Below are 7,500 nucleotides of genomic sequence, written 5' to 3'. Positions count from 1 at the left end.
TCAGTAGGACTGTGGCCATGGCAGTAGGTGTCTTCCTCTTGTTAGCTTTGGCACAGCTGTTCGGTGTGAGAAGTTGGCCTGGTATATGATGCTCACTAGTTCTAGTGATCACCTTGTACCATGCCAAGCAACCCTTATGATGATTGGTTGTAAGTCAACCTTATAGACCAGCTATCCTAGTGGTAGCGTGGACAAAGCAGTCTTAGGCTAAACTCTGAAAGGCATGTGAAGCAAGCTGTGTTACCATATACAACCCCCTTGAATACCAAATGAAAGGACACCACACAGATATATATTGAAAATTACCTACTGGCGGTCGCCAGTAGGTATATATAGTTAGGATTTTTTCTCTATGGGATTTTTGAAAATTCTATGTCTAATAACTTTGGCGTTTGTGCACGGAATTGGCTGAAATTTTCAGGAAAACGGAACATTTTGTTTCTGAGCAGCCTCCGACAATTTGGGGGGGTTTCATCAAGGGGGGGCCGAGAAAAAAGGGGGGTCCCAAAACGCGTTTTTCCCATGTTAATTTCCATAGGGCGGTTGGCCTCACTTTTAGCTCGAACGGCTGAATGGATTTGCACGAAACTTGGCAAAATTGTAGGGACTGTTAGCCCGATGTGCCTTTGCTAGGTTTCAATATATGTGCTCCAGTGGATTTTGAGTAATTTAGGTTCAAAAAACACATATATATCTGGGCGGAACCTAACCACACATCTCATCGTGAGATCTGATTGGCTGTCAGCACTTCATCCAAGAAGTGTTGGCAGCCATCTTGGGACCAATATACATGATAGCACCTCATTAAAAAGCATTGTAGTTAATAGAGGGTTTTAGGACTTTAGTTACATTATAAATCATTTGTTGATGGTACCATACTCGTTTTAGGAATTGTGGTGGGTTCTAAGGTGATTTTAACATGTGAAAAAAACTTCTGCTGTGATATCATGAATATTGTTTGAAAGAAAACTAATATCTCATGATTTTCCCACAGTGGTTTGGAAGGGGATCTATAAGCTAAACTGAAAGCATATTTTCTGTAAATTCACATTATCTTTCTCAGGCATGTGAAAATGAAGTCTGACATTCTCAGTAAAACATGTACATCCAACAAGGACAGAGACTGTCAGTTGATTCCTTTGTGTTCTACTGCAGCCTCCTAGAGTCTCCTAAAGAACAACTAGAGCGCTAACAGTCCTACTTATTACAAAGGTATGGCACACCTGAAGCCATCTTGATTGAAATAAAGTGGTAACTCTTAAAACATTTAATTTAAAAAGAAACAACATGAGGGGGTATATTTTGCCATAGAAAGTATGATTAGTGCTGCAGAATGAAAAATTAGGGCACATTTTGAGTGACTTCTCAAATCCTTTTCTATTTCATTAAAACATTCTGACATGCAGTCTCCCAAAATGGCCACCAGAGACAAAAGAGCCCAAATGTAGCCCAAATATCACCCAGATGTAGCCCAAGTATAGCCCAATGACAGAATGTCCCAGAGTGTTCTAAAGAACAACTAGAGCGCTAACAGTCCTACTTATTACAAAGGTATAGCACACCTGGAGCCATCGTTATGGGAATAAAGTGGTAACTCTTAAAACATTTAATTTAAAAAGGAACAAAATGAGGGGGTATATTATGCAATAGAAGGTATTATTAGTGCTGCAGAAAGAAAAATTAGGGCACATTTTGAGTGACTTTTCAAATCCTCTTCTATTTCATTAAAAAATTCTGACATGCAGTCTCCCAAAATGGCCACCAGAGACAAAAGAGCCCAAATGTAGCCCAAATATCACCCAGATGTAGCCCAAGTATAGCCCAATGACAGAATGTCCCAGAGTGTTCTAAAGAACAACGAGAGCGCTAACAGTCCTACTTATTACAAAGGTATGGCACACCTGAAGCCATCTTGATTGGAATAAAGTGGTAACTCTTAAAACATTTAATTTAAAAAGGAACAAAATGAGGGGGTATATTTTGCCATATGAATTATGATTAGTGCTGCAGAAAGAAAAATTAGGGCACATTTTGAGTGACTTCTCAAACCCTCTTCAATTTCATAAAAAAATTCTGACATACAGTCTCCCAAGATGGCCACCAGAGACAAAAGAGCCTAAATGTAGCCCAAATATCACCCAGATGTACCCCAAGTATAGCCCAATGACAGAATGTCCCAGAGTGTTCTAAAGAACAACTAGAGCGCTAACAGTCTTACTTATGACAAAAGTATGGCACACCAGAAGCCATCTTGATTGGAATGAAGTGGTAAGTCTGAAAACACTCAATTTAAAAAGGAACAACATGAGGGGGTTAATTTTGCCATAGAAAGTATGATTAGTGCTTCTGAAAGAAAAATTAGGGATCATTTTGAGTGACTTCTCAAATCCTCTTCTATTTCATTAAAAAAATTGTGACATGCAGACTGAAACATGCACTTTGAATATCAGCAGCAGACGTCCCTGGTGAGCAGTAGCTTTACTACAGTGATCTAATGTGCAACTAGAGTGCTAACATTCAGAATTTATGGCAAATGTGTGACACATCTGAATGCCTTCTTGATGGAACCAAAGTAAACAAGCATTGAAAATGCAATAGATCTCGCCCTTGTTTAAGTTAAAGCCATTCTGTTTGTAATGAGGTGCTTTTTAGCTTTGCTTTTATTAGTGTTTTTTCAACTTTCATGTAAATAACATGCATCTGTATGCATATAAGTATATGTATGCATGCATTTATGTTTGTATTTATATAGATATACAGATGATATATGTTTATATATGTATGTATATATATATATATTCACTGAAAAAACCATAGGCTATAGACCATATATAGTTAGGAATTAGCATTTACAAAACCTTGAAAATTCACTGAAAAAACCATAGGTTATAGACCATATATAGTTAGGAATTAGCATTTACAAAACCTTGAAAATTCACTGAAAAAACCATAGGTTATAGACCATATATAGTTAGGAATTCGCATTTACAAAACCTTATTTTACTCACACAAAACCATTGAAATTCCATATATAGTTAGTTGCACTAACTATATATCGCGCACCCGCAATCCACTGCTGATGATGTCACATATTACATCATTCATGACATGGTCAGTGACATCACTGATGACATCACTGATGACATCTCAAATGACATCACTGATGACATAACTGATGACAACATCCAGTGACTGTATGTTTCTGTAAAGTTAAAATATGTCTTACATATTGAAGAATGAGTGGATGTATAAGTGTCTGGATGAAGGATTTAGTAGGTGCATGACTGACTGTATGAGTGAGTGATTAAATGTGTCTCACTGAGTGCATGGGTTAGTGACTAAACTGTCTTAATTTGTGCATCATTATGTCTGTTGTTCTGTAAACTGTTGCATGTGTTGATAAGTAGCTATATGAGTAACTATATGGGTTATTGATTGGTTGCCCAAGTATTTGTATGGGAGACTGAGTGTGTGTGTGGGTGGCTGGGAGGTGTATGACTCTGTGCATAGATGTGCGAGCAGTTGATTCACTAGATGTATGGTTTCAAAAGTGCATGTGGAAACAGCTGTATGGGCGGTTGACTGTGTGCATGAGAGTATTGGTGAGTGAATGGATATCTCAGTGCTACATGTCAAAGTAAGTACATATGTAAAACACAGTACATGTGAGAGTTGACATATATAAATAACTGTGCATAAGAGCCAGTGAATGTGTGAGTGGCTGTATGGATCATTGTGAACTTGTATCGGGGATTGTATAAGAGAGTAAATATGTGTTAGTATATGTTTGAATAAGTAAAGTTTGTATAACTGTATAGTTGAGGAAATGGAGGTGTGATTGATTCTTTGCATGACTGACTAGGTGTGTGAGTAACTCCATAGATGAGTGACAGTCTGTGAGTGTCTGTTTACACTGATTGTATCTAAGGTTATATTAGAGTCTGAAGAGGTTCATCGTATTATCACATGAATGATATCATCAGTGATGTGATCAGTAATGTCAAATGAGATGTCATCAGTGATGTCATTTGAGATGTCATCAGTGATGTCATTTGAGATGTCATTAGTGATGTCATTTGAGATGTCATCAGTGATGTCATCAGTGATGTCACTGGCCATGTCATGAATGATGTAATATGTGACATCATCAGCAGTGGATTGCGGGTGCGCGATATATAGTTAGTGCAACTAACTATATATGGAATTTCAATGGTTTTGTGTGAGTAAAATAAGGTTTTGTAAATGCGAATTCCTAACTATATATGGTCTATAACCTATGGTTTTTTCAGTGAATATATATATATTTATTAACTACAAATATCCCCTATACTCTTTATGAGCACAGAAGCACAAGCGTTAAAACAAAACACAGTTTAAATACACAAAAGTTGCACAATATGAATGAGCCCTAGGGGCCACCTAAACCATATACTAAGAAAGTGGTATAAGAGGTACCAATCGAAAAGGAAATAGGCCTAGGGCCTTGGGAATCGCTGGAGCTGATCGGGACTAGCAGGGACTACGTCAGGAAAGGCCTGCGGGACTCGGGTGCAGTCCTTAAAGTGCACGCGTTCACCAATGCATTGTCTATGGTGCGTAAAAGTTACAAAGTTAGTGTTTTAGGAACCTTCCGAGTGACCTAGAGGAGTGAGTGAAACTTTAGACACAAGCACTAGAGGTGTGTACCAGTGTAGGAACACCAGCGTTGTTGAGTTACCTCACCCACAGGAAGCGGGTGCACAGGTGCGAAGTAGTGTCGGGTTTCGTCACGCAGGCCGATGGTGCTTGGAGCTGAAGATGCTGCAGGCGGCTCGATGTGAAGAGTTCCAGTGGATCCAAGGAGGGATCTGAAGTGGTGAAGACCTGAAAGCAGAGGGGACAATGTTCAAAGTCACTAGCCAGTGACTACCGTGGAACCAGATTGGAACCAGGCGATGTCAGGTGCAAACAGGCGTTGAGGTGTAGCTTCTCTCAGCAGCCATGTGGACACGAAGAGGTCGAGGACGTCCAGGAGTCGATCATGAGCTGTCCCACGAAGGCTCTAGCTGATGGCGGTGTCGGCAACTTGATCGGAGCAAACAGGCCTAGGCTAATGCAAGCCACGCAGGAAGTGAAAAAGGCTTATCACTCGGACCAGCAAGGTCAGAGCGGGTGCTCCCTTTCACAGGAGCGAGGGCAAGTCTGGAGCAACCAGACCCGCAGTGTAGATTATAGGTTTCGTCGCCAAGATGGCCGCTGACCACGTGGCAAGTGGCCGGGATGGCGCGTCGAGTGGCACGATGCAAAAGGGCCCCACGCTGATCGTGGAGATGCTGGGGGGCTGATCTTCGGTGCAAGGGCTGCTCGGTGGTGGGGCTTCTCAAACCCCAAAGCACAGCGTCGAGGGTGCCTCGGGTGCTGCACAGTCAGCGTCTCGGGGGTCTTTCAAGAGGTCCGGTCCCACGTCTCTCGGTGCCTCCACGGGTCCCTTCTTTGCAGGGACTGTGGATCGGGCGGTGAGAAGTCTGGGAGTCTGGGTCTCGTCAGGCTCTGGGCTCCGGCGGGAGGCGGGAGGCGGCGGCAAAGCAGACGTCGAGTTGCTGGATGGTGCCTGTGTTCACAGGGTGGCCACTCCTAGGCCACAAGGGAGATGCTCTTCAGTCTTCTGTGCAGCAGAATGTCGAAGTCCAGTCGTCTTCTTAGTTTCAAGTTGATTCAGGATGATCTGAGGTGCTATGGCACTGCTCCCACTCTTATTCCCAATCTGAGGGGTGGATAACCTGCTAGGTCCCTCCTCTGGGTGGGACCAGGAAGGGGGGCGGTTACACCCCCTTTCCTTTGTCCAGCTGCTCGCCAGGCCTGGGTCTGGAAAGTCCCAGGACCGGTTTGGACTGGCTTATGCATGGGGACACCTTGTGTGCCCCGGGCATGTCTGATTCTATTCAGCCCTGTCCTACCCAATACACAAAATCCTGTCTGGGGTGGTGCTTGCACCTCTCAAGGCAGGAAACCCTTTGTCCAAGCCTTCCTCGCTGGACTGACTCCCAGCAGCAGGAGGTCAGACTTGTGTCTGTGGTGGCAGCATCCATTTTGTGATGTTGAGGCTCTGGTTAACTTTAACCGGGGTTAAGGCTATGTACATGTCGTGCCCCTCTAGAAGGGTGGAATGCTATCCCCGTCGACAGAACTGTCGAGGGGATAGTATTCCAAATCGTATGACACCTTACTCGACATGTTTTGATAAAGCCAAACCAAAGTTAGCAAATAACCGCGAGGATTATAATGCACTTAAGAGTATATGGTATGGCAATATCCCGGAACAGCTGAGGGAGTTGTTCCCGACAGCTGCAGACAGGCTCAGCTCATGCTAGAGCACCATCTCACATATTTCCAAGCACTCTGCCCCCAGGACTGCAGGGACCTTCCATAGGAATGGCTTATAGGTTAACATGTGTCCAGTTAAGTTTAGATATAGGGATACTATATCTAAGTAAGAGGTGATTACACCAACTTACCCCAGCTGAGTGATCAGCCAGTTGTGTCAAAATATGGAGGCCAGGACAGGGGTGGCACAATACACGCTGCAGCCCCTGGTAGGCCTTGGATACACCTATGCCCTGGGTACCTATGGTACACTGTTACAGGGTCCTATAAGGTGAACCAGTTCCAATTGTGTATGCACCTAAGGTACATGGAGTCCATTTTAAGGAGAGAGCAATTAGCCTGGGGCCCTGAATAGCAGGATCCCAGGCCAACTATGTAAAAAACCAGCTAAACACCAGGCAAAAAGTTTGGGGGTAACCATAGTCAGATATCCACCTTCCTACATTCGGTCCTTTTTTGAGGAAGCAAGGTTCAGGGGTGCCCCTAAATACTAGATTTAGGGGCGTTACAGGTAGGTAAAAGGTTGGGACCAATGGGTCCCTTCCCTGGGGTGCATACAGTGGGAGGGGGTATAAGCCTTACTCTGGTTGGCTGGGTCCCGCAATATGCAAGATGGTGGGGACTGAGAGTTGTGCTTCTCCTCGCCTCCCCCACCTGAGGGGTGGAATTGGTAGAGGTGGGCACGCCTCTCTTTCTCACTTGTTTTTACTGCCAGTTCTCCCAACCAAAGTGGGGGTCAGAACCAGTGGGGACCAGTTGTTCAAAGCAGCAAGTGGCCTGGGGAAGCTCACAAAGGCGGCAAGCCTTTGAAGCTTCCCCTTCATGGACCCTGCCCTTCCTGGGGGAGGAGGATTAGCTCCTCGTCCCAGGATGAGCATTTTTCAGGCCCCCGAGAGCAGCAGGCTCTGACCCAGGGGTCCAGAACATGTCTGGTGGTGGCAGCCTAGGCAGCCACTCAGCCTGGACACTATTGGTAGGTTAGTTTTCAGGGGGCAGCTCTAATATGACCTCTGGGTGCATTTTTCATTAAATCCCACACTGGCATCACTGTGGGTTTAATGTGCTGAGAAGTTGGATACGAAACTTCTCAATTTTCAGTGTAGCCATCATGGTGCTGTGGAGTTCGTAATGACAAAC

The sequence above is a fragment of the Lissotriton vulgaris genome, unplaced genomic scaffold, assembly GCF_964263255.1.
Source record: "Lissotriton vulgaris unplaced genomic scaffold, aLisVul1.2 SCAFFOLD_811, whole genome shotgun sequence".
Classification (NCBI taxonomy): Eukaryota; Metazoa; Chordata; class Amphibia; order Caudata; family Salamandridae; genus Lissotriton; species Lissotriton vulgaris.
Note: the sequence above shows the minus strand (reverse complement) of the source record.